Raw genomic sequence first — 25465 nt, forward strand, 5'->3', positions numbered from 1 at the left:
AATTCAAAACACTTCCGCTGAGCGTAAATAAGGTTGTGGTGGTTAGTGGAAGAAAGTAAGTAAGTAAAAATTTTTTATTACTGTTGGGACTTGTTGATTCCGTCTGTATTGTAAAGAACGTCCTTGTTATATCGAAAATAAAATATTGATGTGTTGGAAAGGAATGATAATGTCGAACTATATATTTATATTATCGTAACCGACTTTAACCGCCGCAGTGTTTCGTGTGGAACAAGCTAGCTGGACAAAAACAAAGTTCTTATTCCAAGAAAAGTGTAATGAGAAATGAAAGAAAACAAACAAAATAACGGGATTTCTGCCTTTTTTTGATATTTTTGTTTATATATATTGAGTAATTGAAGTAAGAAGGCGAGTGACCGTAAAATGCATTGATTAATTTGCAAAATTCTTGTTGAATATTAAGCTTCATATTTCTTTTAAGTGAACACTTTTATATAATTTTTTTGATGCATTCTAAGCCCGAAGGTAAGTCAATTTTTTAATAGTAATTCTTGTGCAATTAGAGTATTTTCAATATATTTAACATTCCGTTATTAATAAGAAAAGGTATTTTTTCTCTGTATTTTTAAATTTAGGGACAAAGAAGTTACATACATCCGCGGACATCCGGGCTAAAAATTACACAGGTGTGTTAGTCGGAAGTATTCTCTAATAGCAGAAAGAAAAAACCATTGCGAATTCTTTGCACATCTATTTTTAATTTTTTTTTTTTTTTGTACATTTTGTTATCTCCACATATAAAATAGGATGTATGTACGTACCAGCTCCGACGAGATATTGGAACCTTTAAAGCTGATCTACAAACGGCAAAAACAGTTCCCAGGTACAGGGAACAAACACGTAGCCATAAAACATACAAAAATAAATGCGCAAGGTCAACCAGAGCACACCAAAAGCAAAAAGGCGAAGATCACTGACTTCAACCTGCTACAACCTACCGCACCAGTCACCAAGGCATAAAAACAGGTACATACAAAACAATCCTAATGCAGGTATAACCACACAGGAACGCTACACAAAACAACCCCATTTGGTAGCATCTACGCCAATACCTCAATGTAATATAAATACTGCACAACTGATAACAAATCAGAACGATCAATGACACTTAAGATGGCAGCACAACAATCATCAGCTATTCACCCTGTCGGAAAATCAACAACACAAAGCAGTTTAGTTATAACCGTACCAAGAACGGAGTTTTTTGACATTTGGGTTCAACATTCGAAGGAAACCAGATATAAAGAATTATTGAGTTTTGTTGTACTTAAGTACGATTTAAGCGAAGCAGCCGAGTATTCGATAAAAAGTTTAAGCTTACAAATATCGGCATATTCGTCGAAGCTGGATCAAAAGTGGAAGACATAAGGAGCGATTTTTGAATAAAAACTCGGAGTGGCTTTCGAGTCCAGACTTCACATTTACAATAACGGTGGATTCAAAGTTGCCATCAGACCAACCCACCACTTCTTCAGGTAACCCCGACCCCGGAAAACGAAAGAAGGACATTGTTAGCTTCAGTGAAAAAACCAAACGGCGTCGAATGGATGACCTCTTGCAATCTAGAAGCCCTGGTGAGTTACTTTATGCGGCAGAAGTATCAACGCGTATGTCCGGCAACAGAAATGTTGCTAACATTATAAAAAAATCACAGGAAACCACTCAAATATCCGGCAAAAAGATGACATGTGAGCCAGATGCAAGATTATTGAGCAATGTAGAAGCTTTAGCATACTACGTAGATAGCAAGTCGACGACTCATGGGTACAAAACGACTTGGAAGTGGAGCATCAAGGCAGGCCATAAGGTTTATCCATCATTTTATAGTCTAAGAAAAGCTAAGGCAGAATGCTATCCAAATGAAATTGATGTGGGTGAAACACGTGCGAAAATTAAAGTCCCGTCCGTATTAGATAAACCTGTTGAGCGTTTAGTTTTAGCAAATCAAGAAGTTTTTGTTAGTTTATTACCTACAAACTTGACGTATACTTTAATCAGCAAGTGGGGTTGCGATGGAAGCTCTGGCCATAGCACATATAAGCAAAAGTTTACATGCAGTTCTGACACTGATGAGTTTTTGTTTATATTTTCTTTCGTTCCTCTTCAATTACAGGATGAAAAAGGTAACATTGTTTGGCAGAATCCTCGACCTTCTTCTACCAATTAAATTTATCTTTTCTATAGAAACAAAAGATTTTATTCTTTTTGAAACGAACAAAGTTTTAGAGGAGATAAGTGCGTTGTTGCCAACAAAGTACATGCTCGAAGAATACAAAGTTTCCGTAAATCACAATATGCTTCTTACAATGATTGACAGAAAAGTTTGCAATGCTTTGACTGAAACTTCTTCCGCACAAAAGTGTTATATTTGTGGTGCCACTCCAAAAGATATGAATAATGAGTTACGGGACTTTACGCCTAACCTAGATAATCTTTCTTTTTGGTTTGTCTACTTTCCATGCATGGATAAGATGTTTTGAATGCTTGCTTCACATAAGTTATCGCCTTGAAGTAAAAAAATGGCAGCTTAGGAATGAGGCAGATAAAGAGAGTGTAAAGCTACGTTCCAACGAAATCCACAATAAATTTAAAAGTGTACTTGGATTGATAGTAGATAAACCAAAACCAGGTTTCGGCAATACCGATGACAGCAACACTACTCGTAGGTTGTTCGAAAATTCTGAGGCTAGTGCTGAGAATACGGGATTGGATGTAACGCTCATCAAAAGATTCGACACTCTCCTTCGCGCATTAGCATCTGCGTACAATATAAATATCCAAAGATTTGAAAAATTTGCGGTCGAGACTAAAAAACTATATATAGATCTCTATCCATGGTTTAATATGCCTGTTACAGTTCATAAAATCTTAGTGCATAGTACTGATATTATACAATCAGCAATTTTACCTATTGGTCAACTTTCTGAGGAAGCCCGTAACAAAGATTTGAGACGATTCAGGGACGATAACACACAAGCACACAAAAGCAGTCGCGTGAAGCCACGAACAGAGATCTTATGAATATGTTGGTTATAACATCGGACCCTTAGTTAAAATTTTTTGGGAGATACCTAAGAAAAAATTTAAAATTTTTTTATTACTGTTGGGACTTGTTGTTTCCGTCTGTATTGCAAAGAACGTCCTTGTTATATCGAAAATAAAATATTGATGTGTTGGAAAGGAATGATAATGTCGAACTATAGTCTTAAGTTTACTGTCCCCCGATAATGTTGAGGAGACAAAAAATACCCCAGTTGTTTCAAGCTTTCACAGTAGTGTTGCTGATGCTCATGACTATTCCACAAGTGACTCATCGAATGAAAGTGATGATAGCGAATAATAATATAATTATAAAAGATAACCTACCCTATAACTTTTTGTTGGATCAGGTTTTATTTAATTTAAATCTTATGTCTTTTCTACTTTGTATGATACTTTACTTTTAATTGTTATTATTATTATTGTAATTCACTTTTACATTCCTGACTGGTACTATAAAATAATTTTGTAAAAATTGTAGTGCCAGGATAAATACTCAAATAAATAAAAAATATATATGTACATATGTACAGTCACTCACATAAATAAGTAGACACCCCTTTTTGGACAATTCTTACAATTTTCGCTTTCGCAAATTTATTTTAACTAATTTCCCATAAGAAATGTGTCACGATCTATAACAAAAACTAAATTATATTTAAAAAATGTTTGAAAAATTCGACGAATTTTCATAAAAAATTTGAATTTTTTTCGGAATTTTAAAAATTTTTTAGAGTATTAAGATTTGTAGTCCATTCAATTTAAGTACAATAAAGTAATATTCTTAAATCCCTTAAATTTTTTTGGACCTATGTCACTTATTCACATGAGTTACTGTATATGAAATAAACAAATGTATGCATATGAAGTAAAATTTTGGAAAAAAATAAAAAAAAGAAAATATGGCTGAAAAAAATGACGTAGTTGTAATAAATGACTGCATATGAAACGGAAAATCTCATAAAATAATTTTGTCCAGCTAGCTTGTTCTACACGAAACACTGTGCGCCGCCTAAAAAGGCGATCAATTCTAAATGATAATTGAAGCCAAGGGAGGCCAAGTCCACCTCCACCTGCTCTCCCTAAGTTTGTAGAGCTCCACCTGTGGTTCCAAAATATCTATAGAACATGATGATGAACTGTGGATTTGTGCGTATTTGAACGATCTCCTAATGCTGAAGGAGGAGCAACGAGCGAATGTGGAGAACTTCAGTGAGTCACTATTAAAATTTCGGTGAGCAAAAACTCAAACTCGTCCGCCCTTTGTACGCACAAATAGGGTCAAGCATCACGGACTGACCATGAGTGAAAGGCTATGTCTTATCCCACACTTATGTGCCTCTTTTTTCATCTTCTTCTTATTGTAGAATGCTTCGTCCAATCCAAAAGGTGCGATCAATCACAAACTGTTATCAATATTTCCCAACAGAAGCCCAAGGAAACTTGCATCTTCACTAGTCGTTTATTAGGGTTCCCAGGTTTTTCGAAATTAAATGTTGTTGTCGTTGTAGCGATAAGGCCACTCCCCGAAGGTTTTGTGGACTGTTACCTATGTGGATGTTCCTCTGCGGTACTCCCCGGTAACAAGCACTATTAAGGTACTCAGAGGACCATCTCGGGAACGATTTAATATGACCACATTGAAGCTCCTAGACCATCTTGCGGCTTGCTGGAATAAAGATAGGCCGAGTGTGCTTGCGTGAACCCGCGATAGGATGCCCATGAGCTAGTGCCGGAGTAGCCGGTGTTTCTGAGTGAAGGACTTGGCAACACGGTGCAAAAAAGGCACCCCTTGGAAGAGTGCCGATGCTGAGTCTGGAATATTAGGTAAGTAGCATCGTCTGTGACTAGAACTGCACTGGAAAGATGGTTCAAGTTCGTGGTTGAAGCTCCCATCTGTGCTACGTAGATGGTAGCGATGGGGTCGGACGTGTGAGATTGGCTTAGCAACAGCAGCTCCTCTTTGGGATAATTTGAGGGGGGACACAACAAACTAAAAGGGGAAATGTCATCCCTTGGTAAAACAGGCCGTGCGGGAAGCGATCGCGGCGCCTTTGCAGTTTTTGCTGCTTTCGGGGCCGTTATATGGTACCAAAATGTTTGGACGGCATGTCCTGATAGTGATTGTTTGATGGCCTGCAGGTCGCACCGTTTCGACTTGCACCCAAATTCCAACATTCTTTAACGCTAAAACACCATCGCTAGAACTATCTAAAACAGTATCAAGTGCGCAGAAAAGTATGCGACATTTAGTACCATTATTAAAAATATAAATGTAAGGCGCGATAACCTCCGAAGAGATCTAAGGCCGAGCTTCTCTTCCAATTTGCGTCGTGCTCCTCTTGATTTTCCCTACAAATTGGCCGGATGGGACCTACATGTTTTATGCCGACTCCGAACGGCATCTGCAAGGCAGATGACTTTTCACTGAGAGCTTTTCATGGCAGAAATACACCCGGAGCGCTTGCCAAACACTGCCGAGGGGCGACCCCGCTTAGAAAAATTTTCTTCTAATTGAAAAAACTTATTTCTAAAATTTTGATGTTGCTTTGCCCGGGGTGCGAACCCAGGGCATACGGTGTGGCAGGCGCAGCACGCTACCATCACACCACGGTGGCCGCCATTTAGTACCATATGGTCAAAAGAAATAACAGCCACAGGGTACTAAATGTTGCATACTTTTCGACGCCTTGATACTGCTGTGCTTTTGCTACAGGATGAGTAAATAACCCACGATGATGGACAGTGAGGATACTTAGAAAATAAGAGACGGGTGTTTAATTTGGAAGGACGTTTACGCAATAGTCTCAATGTGTGTGTGCTGAGAGGCATTTGGAAGATTTCCTTACTAAAAGTAGCATGGGGGGCAAAAGCCACACCAGACAATTGAAAGCTGATACAACGATGAGCACGAACTTCATAGTCGTTGCTCTAACCTGCGTATAGGGAAATAGCCCTTGGGGAGCTGCATGGTAGCTGTGGTTGCTATCCAGATGTGGAAGAGTTTGTGACTAAAATATGAAGTTGAATTGGAACTGTGTGCCATAACCCATATAATGCAAGAGGTTTTCGTAAGCCTCCAACATGACTAAGGTGGTGGTGTCATCGGTACCATTAATAGGGACCAGAGAACTCACGTAAAATACATCATAGCTGTTCTTATTTACGTCAGGAAAAACATTTTTTTAACGTACGGAAACTCAACACGAGTTTCCTGTCAATGCTTCAATTGGCTCGGACACCTCCTTACTTGAATTCAGATCAAGCTGGTGTGTATGGTGTGTGGCTCTGATGCTGGGCCATCAGCCTCAGTTTCTGGCTTGTACGCTCTAGTTCGAACACCCTGGGCTCTTATTCCATCTTTGGCTCAAGGTAGGGCTCATAACGGATGGGAGTGCCCGTTTAATTTGAGGTCCTAAGCAGAATTAAACCGATTGTCTTTTCCAATTAGGAGCGCTACTTAAAAATTGTCCCTACCAGGACCAACATGTTATATGTCGACTACGAGCAACATCTTAGAGTTGGTGAGAATTTTTTATGAATACACTTGGACGATTTACCACTGTCTTAGGACGAGTCCGCTTAGAAAAACTGTTTCTAAAGCATTTTGATGTTACATTTTCCGGGACTTGAACTTTAGGTATGGTAGACCTGCACCATACCACGGCGGTTGCCACTTTCTTACCTTAAGCCTCATGCATTATGTGCCCTGGTATCAGATATTCAAAGTCGTTGAGCAAACTCTTTAAAGTTTGTATGTCCGTTTTCCGTTATTAAAGCGTAATGCACAGTAAATCCATCTGCCACCAAGACCTCACTATCGTGGCAAAAGTGTCCTGCCACTAAAAAGTATTCTGTAGCAACATGAATTTCTGTTTTTTTTTTTGCTGCGCTCACGATAAGGTGCGATAATTTGCAAAACTTTGCATAATTTTCTTTAGTTACACACACCAACCGACCAAACGTGTGTGAGCAACAAGTTGCCGGCGAAAAGTGCAATTTGTTGCAGGAAAGTGTTGTTGTTTTTGTGTGGTTTTCAACTACTTTTGTAAAGTTTTTTAAGCTACTATTTTCTCGCAGAAAATCATTTAACAATTTGTGGGCTTGGAAGTTGGCGCTTTTGCATGATAAACAGCTTTTGTTGTTTCTCTCGAGGGGTTTGTAGTGGTTGGTCTGCTGGTTGCGTTGTGTTTTATTTGTTGGTACCCATATTGCTTGCTGCTCGTATTAATTGCTTTAGACAGTTGTGAAACCATGGGCTTAAGTAATAGTTGAAAAATTTATTCATAAGCTCTATTTTGCAGTTTTTCAAGTTTTTTGGGGTGTTTAACTTTAGTATTTGAAGTGATTTCTTGAAGTGGTTTCTAGAGTAAAAGCCACAACCTAGCAATACTATGGCAATACTTTGCAATATAGTAAGTTTGACGGCCGCCGTGGTGTGATGGTAGCGTGCTCCGCCTACCACACCGAAGATCCTGGGTTCACGCCCCGCAAAAAGCTACATCAAAAACTTTAGAAACAAGTTTTTTCAATCAGAAGAACATTTTTCTAAGCGGGGTTGTCCCCCGGCAGTGTTTGGCAAGCACTCCGAGTGTATTTCTGCCATGAAAAGCTCTCAGTGAGAACTCATCTGCCTTGGAGATGCCGTTCGGAGTCGGCATAAAACAAGTAGGTCCCAACCCGCCAATTTGTAGGAAAAAAAGAGGAGCACGACGCAAATTGGAAGAGAAGCTCGGCCGTAGATCTCTTCGGAAGTTATCGCGCCTTACATTTATTTATTTTTTATAGTAAGTTTAAGGGCTTGCTGGAGGATTTGATCAAGAGGCTCGTGAAACGTAACGTAAAAAAGAATATACCTCCGACTACCTTATTGGGCGCCTTATGTATGTAAAATTTAACACCATCGCCATATATGGGACGCGACGTGGTGAGCAATCATCAACATCGTTCGACGTCTACTGCCCCTTCGAATTGGAAAACGCACAACACGTAATATTTCTTTTCCCTCAATTTCACGGCGAAAGACTCTCTGTACAAAGAGTTTTTGGAGAGGAGCTTTCCATTAGGAATTTAGCACCCCTAATGTGCAGAGACACATAATTTTGGATTGCTGCGAGTAAAATGGCGTTTCTAGTGATGACGCGTTTGATGCATGTCGAAAGGGAGCCCAGAGAAATGCGCATGCGAGGCAGTATTTTTGTATCTTTTTATTTGTATGCCAAACAATTGAGCTTATCAAACTGTCAGCTCGTTTGCAAGTTTTTTTTAATCTTCCAAGATGTAATTTTGATAAAACTTCGTTCTTCGGTCGAAGTGAAAGAAAGAAGAATTAATGCAAAAATGCGAATACTTATGTAGTTTCCACCCGGGAAGTCCCAAAGCATATTTTTATCTCGTTAGGTGGCTAGGGTCTCGAGATATATGCCAAAACGTGGACCCAGATACCCATAGAATGTGTTCACATATGTGACCCGGCCTATGAAAAGGTGGCTTATGACTAAAAAAAAACAGCTGTTAACAGCTGTTTCTCGCAATTTCTTTTTTGAGTCATAAGCCACCTTTTCATAGGCCGGGTCACATATACAATATGGATATCAAATGAAAGCTGTTGATGAGAGCTTTAAAGTAAAGTAATTCTTATTGTGATATTCGGTTTAGTTGCATTAACCCGACAAAACGGATAATTATGCATGCGAAGCCGAAATAAAGACATGAATTGATAATACCTACCATATGTCCGAAATGAAATGTTCGAGTTCAAACGCATGAACTTCGCTTTGCTTATATTGGCAATTTTGTTGTTTAGAGTGTAGACCTTTGCCTAGATAAGTATTTATCATGTCTTTTTCCGGGAAGTGAACCAGGGACCGACTTATCCGAACAAATTCTATTCATGGTTCGATTTACCTGAAATTTGGTATATAGGTAACCATTTGCCTAGATTAGTATTTACGATCCTTTTTTTCCAGAAAGTGGACCAGGGATTAACTAAATAAATGTAAGGCGCGATAACCTCCGAAGAGATCTAAAGCCGAGCTTCTCTTCCAATTTGCGTCGTGCTCCTCTTGATTTTTCCCTACAAATTGGCCGGACGGGACCTACATGTTTTATGCCGACTCCGGACGGCATCTGCAAGGCAGATGAGTTTTCACTGAGAGCTTTTCATGGCAGAAATACAATCGGAGCGCTTGCCAGACACTGCCGAGGGGCGACCCCGCTTAGAAAAATTTTCTTCTAATTGAAAAATCTTATTTCTAAAATTTTGATGTTGCTTTGCCCGGGAGTTGAACCCAGGGCATACGGTGTGATAGGCGGAGCACGCTACCATCACACCACGGTGGCCGCCAGGGGATTAACTGGGACTGGGCTTAAGACTGGGGTTAGGACTGGGATTAGGAATTGGATTCGGAATGTGAAGAACTAGAGAGAAGAGAAAAGAGGAGAGTAGAAAGAGACTGAGAAAGAGATAGAGCGAGATGAAGGTAGAGAGATGTAATGTGGAACCAACGCCTCTAACACCCCTTTCATTATGGTCCACCCCTGTTGAAACAGCAAGTTTCCCTGGACTCCCGTTAGAAGATATTGATGACAATTTGTGATCGGTCGCACTGTTACAACAACAACAACAACAACAACAAGGTAGAGAGATAAGGGATAGATGAAGTGAAAATAAGTGAGGTAAAAGACGGAGAGGGAAAAAGAGACGCAGGGAAGGAGAAATGCAGAGGGAGGACTAAGGGGCAGACTAAGACGGAAAAAAGCTTTTTAAAATTAATGCAGATAGACCAAATTTAAGGCAGAACAACGTCTGTCGGGTCTGCTGGTCATACATAACTACCTTTGAATTCTACTACGATCGGAGTAGATTTTACTATGCGTTTAGCAATATAAATGGCATTCAATACTGAAATACTGCTTTTAAAGAATGCCTTACTTTTTCTTGCAATATAATGTTATCTGTTAGCTTAATATACTTATTTGTTACATACATACTTGTTAATTTTGTAAGGAAAAGGAATGAATAAATCTTATCTATCTTAATAACTATAAAACATGTTACCAGCATTTTTTAGACAAAAAGATTAACGTAACTTGTACGAAAAATGATGCATTCAACATTTATTTTTATACTCAGCGTGCTTTGCACTCAGAGTATATTAACTTTGATTGAATAATGAAATGGTTGGTTGTACAGGTATAAAGGAATCGAGATAGATATAGACTTCCATATAACAAAATCATCCGTATCGAAAAACTATTTGGTTGAGCCATGTCCGTCCGTCCGTCCATCCGTCCGCCCGTTAACACGATAAGTTTAGTAAATATTGAGATATCTTCACCAAATTTGGTACACGAGCTTACCTGGACCCAGGATAGATTGGTATTGAAAATGAGTGAACTTGGATGATAACCCCGCCCACTTTTTATATATATAACATTTTGGAAAACACAAAAAACTTGATAATTTAGTAAATAATACACCTAGAATGTTGAAATTTGATATGTGGACTGATATTGAGACTCTTGATAAAAATTTGGAAACATTTTTTAAAATGGGCGTGGCACTGCCCACTTGTGATAAAATCAATTTTACAAACATTATTAATCATAAATCAAAAATCGTTAAACCTATCGTAACAAAATTCGGCAGAGAGTTTGCCTTTACCATAAGGAATGCTTTGAAGAAAAATTAACGAAATCGGTTAAGGACCACGCCCACTTTTATATAAAAGGTGTCGTGGACGAATGAAATAAGCTATATCTTCGCAAAAAAGAGCTTTATATCAATGGTATTTCATTTCCCAAGTGGATTGATAACAATAAATAGGAAAAACTTCAAATTTTAAAAAATGGGCGTGGCACCGCCCCTTTTATAATTAAGCAATTTTCTGTGTTTCGGGAGCCATAACTCGAAGAAAAATTAACGGATCGTAATAAAATTGGGTACACATATTTTCCTTATAGCAGAAAATATTTCTAGTAAAAATGGACGGTATAGGTTAAAGACAAGTTTAAAAAGGTCGTAGAATAGAATAATAAGCTATAACTTAGCAAAAAATAGTTTTGAATCAATGATATTTTACTTATCAAGTTTTAATGTAAGAGAAACTGGGGAGACATGTGTTTTTTAAGAGGGCGGTGCACGTGTTATGTAGAAAATTATCTGAAATAAAATGTACAATTGAGGCTCACGCCCGAACTTAGACACCTTTACTTGTTTTGTAATCCAATTAAATACTGGCAAATAGAGCTGCCGAAAAAGTGAGGTTATATTGTTGACAATACCTTTATTGTTACATTATGGTAAGCAATAACTGTCAATTAAAAAAAATCAAATCGAAACGAAAAAAGTCAAATATGGAATTTAGTTTTGTTATTAATTATAACTGTACGTCAATTTCCGCATTATTTCATTTAAGATAACTGGCTCAAGCTGTCAACCAAATAGACATAAATATTAAAAACACAATCCCTTTTGGAATGAAACATAGAAAACGCAAACTTTTGTTTATGAAACCATTCATTTTGGATAAAACAAGTGTGATAGCTTATCTGTCAACTGCCTGACAAGATGTTAAGATGGCTACTTTTTAGCGTTTTGGCCATGATGCAAAAAATGGAGGTAGTTCCATTTAGTGTGACGTTATCCACTTGACTTTTGCGGATGACAATTTCACCAAAAACAAGCTGCCAGATTGAAAAATGTTACGAGTTTTTCTAATTTTGATGGATTTCATATTAACGACTACGACTAAATTACTTTCTTGGTTATTCTAAATAAAAAAGAAAAAAAAAAAAATGAGCCCCAAGCTTTGGAAATATTTTAATACGAAATATCAGCCTAGATAAGAAGGTTTTTAATAAGTTTTCGAGCTCCCGAACACTATTTTGGAGAAAGAAACATGGATCGAAGTATGCAAAGCAAGGGAATATAGCCTTCTTAAGTGTCCGTACGTTTGCTCAACATTTTGACAAAACATATACTTTGTCAATAGCTTGCTCAAAAGTGGCCTTCATAAACCGACACCGCAATTTCTTGATAAATTGGCTACTAGTCCACATTTCTTATTTATTTTTGTTAAAATATTTTTTGGGAGAACATTTCCCTGTCGCTCTGCAGGTTAGCCACTAGTTATGAGAGTTTTTTGCCCGTTGTACCAGGGGTCACCTTGGGGTAGCCTCACCTATACACATTTTGTGCTCTTTTAGCAATGACATAGATGTGCAGACTTTGGAGGTACATTTTTTCTCAACATGTCTTGAGAAATATCCACTGTAGGGGCATGATAACAGGGCCATGCTAGAACAACATGATTTTTCGTGTATTTTTTTTCTGTCTAGGGGTCAAGCTGGCATAAAGATATGAGTTATTAATCAATTTATGAGTATCCACTACTTTTCCATAAAATTGCATGTTATACTTTATTCTCAATCGATATATATGCACATAAATCGTGCTAAAGCATATTATTATTGTCCCAGATGACCATGCGTTTTCATCCTAAAGGAAGTTTCCATTTCGAAAAACCACAATTTCGCCTTAAACAGTACCGGTATGGCAACGCTTCTGGCAAAACAACAAACACTATTAAACTTCAAAAAACCACAAATACGTGAAAAAATTTTGAGTGAATCTACCTTCCTTTTTCATTAAAAAGAGGACTGTAGACTCATGACGGGTATTCTGACTGGACACTGCCTTCTGGCGTCACATGCCTTTAAATTAGGCTTGGTCAGTGATAGCATATGTAGGAAGTGCGGGTTGGAGGAGGAAACGATCGAGCATGATCGAGCACGTTCTGTGCTCGTGCCCTGCACTTGACAGGCTAAGACTCCAGCTATTAGGAGTGATACAGCTGTCAGATCTAGATATAGCAAGTGGCTTAAGTCCTAGGAAACTTCTAGTATTTGCCAAGCGAACGGAGTTATTTTATAACATAGGTCCTGGTTTCTGATAAGGGTTTTCAGTTTGTTCATTAAAACAAACTTCTGGTAATACTACGGACTTAATCAGTCTATCTGAGGTCCTCATGGACCGGCCAGTTGAACCTAACCTAACGTAACCTTCTTTTTTGTATCATGGTTTTGGCAACGTTTTGACAGGATGTTCAAAATGGCGGCGCGGAGGGTACGCTATCTTCAGCGGGTGATAGAAAGAGACACAGGATGAGACCACTATAGTCAATTGAATATCAGGTGATTGGTTCTATTTGTAATTTTGATGTTTATGCAGACGTTATCACACTGGTCTTATCCAAAATGAAACTTATGAGCTTAAAATTCAAACCAAATTAAGCGCTGCCAATATATACATATGTATTACAATTGAAAGATTTGAAATTATATCAAAATTTAATTTGGTAAATGGTCATACATACATATATGTATGCAGAGTAAAAAAGTTTTATATTTAGACCCAAATTTTTAGCAGTTGGCATCAGTACCGCTTTATAAACAATTATTGGAAAGGAATTGAAAGAGTTTCGTATCATGTCTTCTTTATTAAACAGTTAAAAGTTTAAGCCTAGTTCAAATCTTTTATTCGGTTTAAGCAGTTTTCATACTTTTTTGACTGGAAAACGTACTACTGCCATCATCGGGGTATGTCGATTCGAGGCCAGGCCACCACCCACAAGATTTTAATTTTAATTTTTATTTAAGTGGACTTCCCATATTTTAAATTGAAACTCAGTTCTGTGCACTCATTTTCACAAAGACTGGTGGAATCTAAGTTTCAAATCGAATTTGGTTTGTTCATGCATGCAGTACTAAAAGATTTCAGACTTAGGCTCAAATTTTAACCGCGAAGAAATGCCTGCGTGTGGGTTGAGAATCGATGCGGAAAGGCTCTCTCTGACTGTAATAAAATCTACATAGTTTTTTTTTTACCAAAAATGAGTTTATACAATTCAGTTTATACAAGAAGCATTTTATAAAAACCATCTTCATAGATAATGGACACCTTGGTATACTGTATACATATTCCTAAAATATTCATTGCTGAAATATTTAAATTAATTTTGCTTTAGAGCATCTCAAAGCTCTCAAATCTCTCTTATCAAAAGATGCAATTCTCATCGTATATTTATAACTATATAGCTTGAGCCATATATATTTCTCTGAATTGCTTTAATCAAGCGAACAATGCGTAAGGAATAACAAAGCATGGAGGCAGAATATACAAAAACCAATTTTAGGCAAAGCTATTGCATGAAGTAAATAAATTTAGAATTCGTACGAGTGTGTGGCTTTAACTAAAATGTTTTATGTAAATATCTGCATACATATTGGTTCATTTATCAATCAGTACGTTAAGAATAAAACGTTGCCAAAACTAGTCAACTACTGGCTGCTAATGGGTTAATTTATAAGTTATTGCCCTCGAGTAACTGGAGAATCATTTTGCCCAATAACTGCTTCTTTGGGCTGAGTAGGCAATTCAAAAGTAAAGTCTTCACTCGTGGAAATAAATCAGGTCCTATAAGTGAATCATCGTAATGTATGGCTCGGAGTCATATACCGTGTGGCTATGTTATGGCCCTTGAAATATTCGTAACAAAAGTTCTCTGAAATATTTATGGTTCTCTCAGGGCTGCCAATGGCGTGCTAAGGAGGTTTAACGATGAACTAGATGAAATCAGCGCAACACGTAAAAGCCCAAAGGCTTCCATTTCTAGGTCAGGTTACACGAATGGATGCAGACGGTCCGTCCCAGAAAGTATTCTTGTCGGCAGCTGTGTAGCTGAGGAACGAGCAAACCTCCACTGAGTTGAGAGTTACAGATGTATAAATACTTGATATCCCTACATGATAGGCATAAATTACTACCCAACGGCCATGGCGATAGGCGTAAGTTATAATGATGATTACGTGTCTGTAGCGTTTAAAGCACGCTCTTTAATTTTTTAACGGAAATATCTATGCATTGAATTTACAATTTGCTAACTCACTTTATTCAATCGTAAAAATATTTCAACCGAAAACTAGTTTAATGCAAACATAGATGTTAGTTACATACATAATAATACCAGATAGTTCAAGTACCTATACATATATACTTACTAGGTCCTCAAGGAACTAGGGGGTGGGGAGGGAGGGACGGATGGCTTGAAGGTTTAATATGGTCATATAAATCGTTGCCGAGATGGTCGGGCTAGTGCCTTATATCCGGCAAAGGACCTAAAGCCTTCGGGGAGTGTCTTTATCGTTAATACAACAACAATAACAACAACAGGTCTGTCTATTCAAATATCAATACATAAGCATGTTTTATTTTATGTGCAACTGTATTTCATCATCTAACAAAATACAGAAGTGTTTAAGTTTTATCAAAAGTTTTATGTTTTATTCTGCCTTTGAATATGATTTTTAATTTAATGCTAGCTAGAACTACACATAATGCTTTTAGAAAGCGGTTAGCAATAATGCATATTTACAAATATTTCTGCATACGAATATTTCATTTATCAAATATCTAACAGTTTGCAAAGATTTGAATAGATTGGTTACTTGCATTCAAAAGTTTCCACATATATTTATATGTGTATTGTACTAATATTTGTTTACAAAGGCCAATGAACTTTTGCTCTTTGATTAATTTCAGCTAGTATTTGAATATAAATATATCCTACATACATACACAATTAGATACATGCATCTTATATAATTTATTTGTATATGCATATAAAGCCAATCCAACGAAAATTTGCAAGGGCTGTAGGATTCTCAATTTGATATGCAACGGTACATTGTTCATTATTGGTGTAAGCTTTCAACTTGAGCATTGAAACGTTATTCTTAAATAGTTTGGGAATAAATTTGAAAACAGTTGTGAGTTTGGCGTTTCAATTTCAATCCGTTTCCGCCATATTTGAGATGTGTTGGAGAAAATGAGCTAGATTGAGACGTAGCAACAATCCCCCACTAAAAATGTTTCATTTATGTTGAGTACACTGAAAATGGTTTCTTGAGATGCATTTCAGGTCCAACGTTTAAAATTTGATAATAACTTTTGATAACTGCATTTCAAATTGAGATTGAACATAAAAGTTTATTGAGTAATTTGCAAGCTTGGATGGAAAGACTTTAGGTGCTAATATAATTGCATCTACACTTTTCAAGGCACCTTTGTAGAATAATTTATTATTCCCTAATTCTTAGTAGGATTTAGTATTACACTCAGAGAAAAACGCCGTTTTAAAATACAGCTCCACCGGACTCAGTTCAAGCTCTTCATGTTCTTACTTTTTTGTTCTTGAAAAACGAACGACCTGTTCTTAAAATAACAACCTTGTTCTTGAACTGAACCATTTTCTTGAAAACACAACGGCTGGTCTTAAATTGTGAACAAATGTTCTATTAATGGGAACGAATGTTCTTAAATTAAGTTCAAGCAAAAAGAAACGGTACACTTCGTGTGGACTACAATGTAAAGTACAACATTTGGCACGAACTGTCAAGCAGTTGTAGGGGCCCAGCGGCTATGATGTTGCTGTTGCGATCGTGTGGAGCGAGTTCGATCACCATTATGCATTTTTTCTTAAACTTTTCAATTTTAATAGAAATTTTTTATTTATGACAAAAAAATTATTATTAATAAAAAATAAATGGGTACCTATTGAAAAAATACTTTCCCCTCACACCAAAGATCAAGCACGAATCGTTCTTGAATTGAGACCGAACAATGTTAAATCGACCCCAAATCGTTCTCGAAGCGTGAAAATGAAAAATTTTAAATCAAGCCCAGGTAGTGCTTGAAATGAGAACAGAAGTTTCACACATCAATACCAAACTGGGCATAAAATACGAACGGTGTGCTTGGAAAAACTGTTCTTAAAACAAGCCCATCGGCCACGAGTTAAGAAACAACGTACTTAACAGACTTTTGTCAACGAATGTTCATATCTTTGAAATTGTTTCGTTCGTTTTAGAATAATTTTTTCTTTGAGTGTGGATGGCCATTAAAATAATTGAAAACTAGGTGTAATTTCAACTTATTAACAAAAATTTTAAAATCATACAAAATTGTAATAGTTTCTAAAATTGAAAAACGGAATAAAGCATATGTTCATTTTTTATCTATATATATAAAAATGAATTGCTGTTCGTTAGTCTCGCTAAAACTCGAGAACGGCTGAACGGATTTATCTTATCTTGGTCTTGAATTATTCGTGGAGGTCTAGGGAAGGTTTAAAAGGTGAGACAAATTCGAATACTTGCCGGGAAATTTATATATATATATAAATGAATGTTTGTATGTATGTCATCGATTAACTCAAAAACTACTGGACCGATTATTATGAAAATTGGTATATATATGTATTTTTCCACAGGGAAGGTTTATATAATGAGTACTTTGATACCGGGTGACTAGCGTCTCGATATGGGCCAAAACATGGACCCGGGTAACTCCCGGAAGTGTTTGTACAATATGGGTATCAAATGGAAGCTGTATATGAGTACTTTGACACTGAGTATTTTTCGTACCCCTGGGTGACTAGGGTATCGAGATATAGGCCAAAACATGGACCCGGGCACCCCTAAAACGTGTTTATACAATATGGATATCAAATGAAAGCTGTTGATGAGTGCTTTAGTACAGGGTAGTTTTCATACATATTGGTGACTACAGTCTCGAGATATAGGCCAAAACGTGGACCCGGGCACCCCTAGAATGTGTTTATACAATATGGATATCAAATGAAAGCTGCTGATGAGTGCTTTAGTACAGGGTAGTTTTCATACCTATTGGTAACTAGGGTCTCGAGATATAGGCCAAAACGTGGACCCGGGTACCCCTAGAATGTGTTTATACAATATGGATATCAAATGAAAGCTGCCGATGATTGCTTTAGTACAGGGTAGTTTTCATACCTATTGGTAACTAGGGTCTCGAGATATAGGCCAAAACGTGGACACGGATACCTCGAGACAATGTTTATACAATATGGATATCAAAGGAAAACTGTTGATGAGTGCTTTACTACAGGGTAGTTTTCATACCTACTGGTGACTAGGGTCTCGAGATATAGGCCAAAACGTGGACCCGGATACCCCTAGAATGTGTGTATTTTGGATATCAAATGAAAGCTGTTGCTGAGAGCTTTTAAGTAATTTTCATTGTGATATTCGATTTAGTCGCATCAACCTGGCAAAACTGATAAATATGCATGCGAATCCTAAATAAAGTCATGTATTAATAATACCCACATACCTATTTACATACGTCCTATTCGATTTGCCTGAAATTTTGTATATAAATTTGCCTATATTAGTATTTACGATGCTTTTTTCCGGGAAGTAGACCAGAGATGGACTGGGACTGGGATTAGGACTGGGACTGAGACTGAGACTCGGAGTGGGACTGGGACGGGGACTGGAACAAAATACATACCACCCTCTGGGGCTGGCAATAAGATATGAAGAAAAATGAGAAAAACTTGAGAGAAGAGAAAAGAGAGAAGGACAATGAGAAAGAGATAGAATGAGACGAAGATGGAGATAGATGAAGCGAAAAATACGGAGGGAGGAGTGAATACAAAGATTAGGAAAAAGTTTAGAGGGGCAAGGGCAGATTTAGACGGAAAAAGCTTATTAAAACGTATGCAGATATACCAAATTTAGGGCAGAACAACGTCTGCCGGGTCTGCTAGTTTTATATATATATTTATGTAACACAAATTAAAAGATCATTGATACTCAGATAAAGAGAAATCTTCCATCACAGCAACTGTATGTCCGTGGACTTAAAAAGCTTTACTATTTTGGAGTAGTCCACTATCACGGGCAACTTTACTTTTACTTCTAGGCGGTTTTCCATATTTTTCACATTTTAAAAGATTTCTCCTGGCCCTACTTTTTTGCTACAACGCAATTGGCATTGATTTGGCAGTCCCTCTGTATGAGAATTTGTGGTTTTTGAGTCTCTTGCGAGATTTGAAGAAGTTGCTTTCAGTATCGCCCTTGTCTGTATCGGGTAGCGCAATAGTTTACCTCGCCGAAGCTTGTAGATCTCAATGCTTCAACATCAGTAATTAGTTAGTATCACTCACTGTCCATTCGAATAGTCGTTAATAAGCGTTCTCGCCACAGCCTAAATGGAGCTGCTAATTCACCATCGGGCCGCATTCATAACCCGGAAAAGACTTTGGCATTCCTTAAAATTATTAAAATTGTATTTTTTTATATTTCGCCATAGAAATCCTTCCCTAAAGCTGGAAAAGTAATTTTCTTAAAAATTAAAGGTATTTTTTCCTTGGTTATAGGAATAACTTTCCTAAAAATGGAGAAAATGGTATAAAGAAAGTAAAATTGTGTAACTGGCATGGCTGTGGATTTCTACACCTTTTTCAGTTTTAGTTCAGTTGCAATCGAAGTTCAGAAATTTACAATTGAATTTCAGAATTTTCAAATGAAGTTCAGAAAAGTAAAATTGATGTTCAGAAATTTCAATTGAAGCTCAGAAAATTACAATTGAAGTTGAGAAGACTACAATTGAAATTCAGAATTTTCAATGTAAGTTTTGAAAACTACATCTGAAGTTCAGAAAATTAAATTTGGAGTTCAGAATTTAGAATAGATTCAAAATTTGAATTTTAAGTTCAGAAAATTATAACTCAGGTTCAATTGTAAATTTTGAATCTTCAATTGTATCTTTCTGAACAAGAAATAGAAATTCTGAACTCCAACTTTAATTTTCTAAAATTCAGATGTAGTTTTCAAAACTTAAATTGAAAATTTTGAACTTCAATTGTAGTTTCTTGAATTTAAATTGAAAAATTCTGAACTGCAATTTAAACTTCCCGAACTTCAATTGCACCGTTCTGACCTAAAACTGAAGAAAATGTAGTCGAGCAGCTCAATATTAAAATCGAGTGCTTTAATTCGCTGAGTTAACCCTTACGTGGAAATATTGTGAGAGATATTTAATCAAGTATAATTGACTGAAGAAATTTAAGAAATTTTTCTAAGAAAAAGATTCTATGACTTACTGCTAGCTTTCACAAATGAAATCAAATGAATTTACACACACAAACATATCCGTACCAAGTGAAAAGACGGGTACCGGCGGGTGTACGTAACATTTTCTTAAATTGACTTGACAGATTATTACGTTGTCAACTCATATAAAGGCATGCACAGTTTCGATTTGATGTAAATTTTTATTATTTTTTATTAGGAAGGCACTCTCAGTACGCCAACTATTCGGTTAAGTTCAAAAATTAAATCGAATTGAATTAAAAATCACAGTGGTAAATTGCGAGATTTCCAATTTCGTAAAAAAGGTTGAAAAGTTGCACTAAAATCAAATATTAGCACAGAATATGTCTATCAAAGGAAAGGGGCTTGATAAAGCTTAAATTTGAATTCTGTTTCATTTCAAAATCAGAAACATTCGTAAAATACATTTATACCACTTTGCCACAACTTAATTTTCAAATCAATCTCTTTTTGACAAAATACTTTTTTAATATATGTACATTGAATTGTGATATCCCATTTAAAAGCTGAAACAAAACATGACTTTAATTAAAAACAATATTTATGTATAACAAATTTTACATGATTTAATATAAATTTTCTAAACTGAAAAAGTCATCTCAATAAAAAAGCCTTAAGAAAGTTCTAAGCAAAATATTATCTTTAGAGAAAGCAATAAAAATATAAAATTGTCTACAAAATTAATTTTTTGCATAAATATGAGAATTAAAAAAAAACTTAGTATGTACATATGTATATCAGTATGTATGGCAATGTGGCTACAAAATGTTAAATTCCGTCACATTCATTTAATGGCAAAGATTTCCCTTATATTTACTTAACTGCTTACAAATTCCTTGGGCGGGAAATGAATAAAGTTCATATGTTAACGTCAATGCACACCAGCGTAAATGTCTAACAGTATTCACATAGCAAGCGGCGCGTTCAACATACAACAAATTATTGTACAAAATATGTACATCTATAGCAGTGGTGTGTGCGTGTGTTTAAATCTCGTTTGGGGATTTCAAGTCTATTTGTTCGCTGTCCATTTATTTCACATTTTTATACTTTTATTTACCGTTGTTGCAGTGCAGATTTCTTTACTTTTAGCAGCTAAACCTTCAATTTCCTATGGATGTTGCGGATCCTTGATTTCGATTAGGAAAGGTCGAAAGTTCCGATTGATTAGAGCTTACGAATTCTCGTGTTTGTTCCAGAAAAAATTTCTAGCGAGGCTCTGCTTCTCGCGAGATTTTCAAATGTCGAAATACTCGCTAAGCTCGCGCTTTTCGATACATATTCACTTTTATCGCTGCACTGGCAGTTTTATATTGAATTTATGATTTCTTCTGTAGCACAAGTGAAAACCCCCACAAAACCACAGATAAACACACCAGAATACCTACATACTTGGAGTATAATTCACACAGCGACTGACTTGAATATCGAGAAGCTCCCGACACTTACGAGTGTTTCGAGAGACTCGCGTGAAGCCGAGGTCTTGATTTGTCGGGTCTCGAAATTCTCGCTTATGTTCGAGAAGCAATCGTTAGCTCTATGGGTGACTAATTGATTGGTTGCGGTTTTTTGGAACTTAAAAAAAAGAAAAACGTTTCGTCTTTAAAGATGAAGGAACATTTACTTAGAAATAGAGAATGAGGCCCTAAGATTTTAAAGTTTTGATAATGTTGCAGTCTCTAAAGTTTTGAATCCAAAATCCGATGAGTCGATTGTGAAAAATCAGATTTCAATTTCGATTTTGGTACATAACATTCCTACCCTACACACATGATAAAAGTATACATATACTAGGGATGCCAGTCCCGGAATCCCGAATTTTTATTCTGAATCCCTAGGTAATTTTCAAGTATGCAATGAATTTTAGCATAAAAATGTCCAAACTGCACACTATTGAGAATTTTGGCTGATTTTTAATCATTTTCATTTATCGCAAAAAAACCATTTTATATTTTTTTTATATAAAAAACACTTCAAAGTTTTTTTCATGCGAAAAATATTAAGCATCATCAATAAACATATAATTATTAAAAATTATAGAAAGATTTCAGCAGTTTACACACTTATTTACCAAAATTCAAAAGACTATATAAATGCATAAGATATTTCATTTTAAGATAACTTTTTGAGCATTGAAGAATTTTCGCGTACTAAAGGTTGTTGTTGTTGTAGAGAAAACGACACTAAGTGAAGGCTGTGGGGAGTGTTATCGATGTTAATGGTTCTTTGCCGGATATAGATCTTATAGGTGGCGGTAACAAGCACCATTAAAGTACTAGCCCGAATATCTCGGGAACGATTTAGCATAACCACATGGAATCTTCTAGGCTTTCCCGTCCTCCCACCCCTAGATCCCCGAGGAACTCCGGGTTGCCAAAATTTCGGCTGCTAAAGGAACAAGATTCGCCACGGGTAGGTGAGGTTGGCAATTGGGTTGGAGAAGACGTGAATGGCGCTCGCAACCCCTTAAGGGGTTGCGCTACACAACACCTTGAATTAATTTGGTATTTTAGTCGCCTAATACGACCGAAATACTTGCCGCGGGTATATTCTAAGCCCCCAAACCCGCGAATTAAATTTTTATAAAAAATTACTAAATGTATTTTGCAATTGAAAAATGGCGAAAATTTTAGAAAGACTATTTGACGGCCATGTTCTATCAGTAGCGTATTTTTATGTTAACTGTATTACCTCACGTAAGCAGGGAAAGGCTGAACTAAAATATTTATTTCATTTTTCTAAAATATTCTATAACATAAAGATTATAAATCACAATTTAGAATCAGGTGCAAAGTTCGCGAAAATTCGTCAAATATAAACATTGCGAAATATTTTTATTCAAAGGCAGAGTTTGTAGTCGTTCAATGAATTATGAAAATTTTTTGGTTTGCTACTAAATGAACTTAGGAATTTAAATTAATTCCATTATTCAAATACATAGCTGACGGTGAGAATTTTATACAAACACAAAAAACCAAAGAGCAACAAGAGGAAGCGCGAACAAAATTAGTAATATTGTTAAAAGATCATACAACAACAACACGGTAAAGTGCAATAGATCGTGCAATACTAGATACAGTGGGACGGACACGTAAATTTCCAAATAATAATAACAAGATTCATATTTAAACTTCTGACATGGAAAATAAAACAGTAGCAATGGAACTCAATGACTATAACAATAAAATGTATGAAATATTAAATGACTTGACGATGTATAGAATTCAGAGACAAGATCGCACTTTAAAATTACAAAATAAAAATAATAGTCTTGTAGATAAACTTTTTAAAATGGAATTAATTTCGAAGGCAGATAGAAATAAACTTACGACTACAACGGCACTACCACCACGGATATATGGATTGCCGAAAATTCACAAGGAAGGAACACCATTAAGACCGATATGCTCGACCGAGGGCTCACCAGCACACGCACTCTGCAAATACCTTGCAGATATTTTAAAAAACGTCACCACCAGTTAAATATATAATATAAAGAACACACAAGACTTTAAAGAAAAGATCAATAACTCTTATATTTATGACGATGAAAAGATGATATCCTTTGACGCAGTTTCATTGTTCCCTAGTATACCGACACATCTAGCACTTGACATAATAAGAAATAAGTGGACAATAATACAAAAATATACGAAAATACCTAAGAAAATCTTCATAGAAATATTAAAGTTCTGCACTAAAGATAATCGGTATTTTAAATATAATGAAACAATATATACACAACTAAAAGGATTACAGATGGGATCACCAACCTCGCCAATAATTGCAGATATTGTAATGGAAGAACTGTTGGACAATGCGATGAACAAATTAGCACGAAAACCAAGATTATTAACTAAATACGTGGACAATCTTTTTGCAATAATCAATGAAAACGAGGTACAAAACATACTTGATGCACTAAATTCGTTTGAAAAAAATATTAAATTCACTATGGAACTCGAGGACGACGGAAAATTACCCTATCTAGATTCAATAGTAATACGACGAGGAAATCAACTGAAGTTAATGTGGTATAAGAAGTCTATAGCATCGGTAGAATTATAAATTATTATTCTAAACATCCCAAAAACATGATCATAAACACGGAAATGGGCTGTGTAAGACGAATGATGAATATTATGAATAAAGGTATTGTTAAAAGCCAATGATTTTCCTGTTAAAATTATAAAAACTCTTTTAAAAAGATATAAATCACCAAATAGGCAACGTAGAGAGGAAAACCCGAAAATATTCAAGTCGTTAACTTTTGTACCTAAATTATCTGAGCGCCTATCAACATCTGACATCTATAATAAAGAAGATATTAAAATAGCACACAAACCTATGAGCACTTTAGAAAGTACGTTTAACCAAACTAAATCGAAAATACCGCAAATGGAAAAAAGCAACATTATTTATCAAATCCCGTGTAACGGAAACGACAAAGAATTATGCAACAAAGTATATGTTGGAACAACTAAATCTAAATTAAAGACTCGATTAGCACAATATAAATCTGATTTTAAATATTGTAATGATTTAAATATAAATAGCCAAAAAACCGCACTTATGACCCATTGTGCAACGAGAAAGCACTGCCCCAATTTCGAAAAAACAATAGTACTTCAACAAGAACAACAATATGGAAAGAGATTCACACTGGAAATGCTACATATACTAAACACACCAACTAACACAAGAATTAACTACAAAACAGATGTAGCAAACACCGCGCTCTCCTATAGGCATCTAATAACAAACAAAAATAGTTAACAACTCCACGTACAAAGGGAAAGACGTGTCTAAAATGTATGTTTTCAATGGTTAAAAAGGTTTGTTAATAATTGTTAATTGTTGTTTGATGTAAACTATATGTTATTTTGTGTTCTGTTTGTTTATAGTTCAACCTGAGGACGGTTATCGTGCATAACCGAAATATATTGGTAGAAATTCAAAACATCTGTGTATTATTTTCCAAAACATCAGACCTCAAGCCGGCATATAATAACTTAGGAATTTAACTTGTAAATAACAAATGTTTTAAAGTTCTTTTTATAATATATTTTGCAGTTGAGTGTTGCACAAGCAGCTTTGCAATAAGTGGATACCGAAAATCCGGGAATTATACAAATCGAAAAAATTGGTATCCCTAGCATGTTCATGTGCCTTTGGTGTGCTGCCACTGCGTATACGTAACATTGCTTGCCGTTTATTGTTAGCCGGAAATGAAGGTGTAGCTTGTACGGTTACATTGGTAGTTTCGGAAGTTAGCGCTCTGCTTTCACTTGTTTCCAATCAAAATGACAGTACTTTGCGTAGTAAATTAAAATCGTTTTTTGGTTTCTTTATAGCTGCTTTTAGTTTAAGTGACATACGGTAGATCTCATGTACATATATGTAT

The sequence above is a fragment of the Eurosta solidaginis genome, chromosome 1 (genome assembly GCF_040869045.1).
Source record: "Eurosta solidaginis isolate ZX-2024a chromosome 1, ASM4086904v1, whole genome shotgun sequence".
Lineage (NCBI taxonomy): Eukaryota > Metazoa > Arthropoda > Insecta > Diptera > Tephritidae > Eurosta > Eurosta solidaginis.